We start from the raw sequence: 256 nt of genomic DNA, 5'->3' as shown, positions 1-256 counted from the left end.
GAATAAGATTCCCTCGCTCGCGCACACAGCTTTATTCGCTGCAGTCAAAAATAGTTTGTTTGAGGCCTGAGGTCTTCACAACTTCTGAGGATTGAGATTTTTAAAATGTTAAATTTGATACTTTTACATAGATCAACCAGGCATTAGGCACCAGTTATAAAAAAATAAAAGTAAATAAATAAAACCAGGTGTTTACATAACTCATCTGCAAATTAGATTCTGCAATTTTTGAGATTCTTGTTAGAGTCTGTGAATG

At 34.0% G+C, this 256-nt stretch overlaps 1 protein-coding gene across 4 annotated transcripts in view; it reads right to left on the bottom strand.

Moving 5' to 3' along the window:
* Window positions 1–256, bottom strand: part of igf2bp1 (insulin-like growth factor 2 mRNA binding protein 1) — a 49,311-nt gene that overhangs the window by 12,033 nt on the left and 37,022 nt on the right. The window lies entirely within an intron of this gene.

Source organism: Cynoglossus semilaevis, chromosome 17 (genome assembly GCF_000523025.1).
Source record: "Cynoglossus semilaevis isolate Cse_v1.0 chromosome 17, Cse_v1.0, whole genome shotgun sequence".
Lineage (NCBI taxonomy): Eukaryota > Metazoa > Chordata > Actinopteri > Pleuronectiformes > Cynoglossidae > Cynoglossus > Cynoglossus semilaevis.
This window is presented reverse-complemented; position numbering and strand designations above follow the sequence as displayed.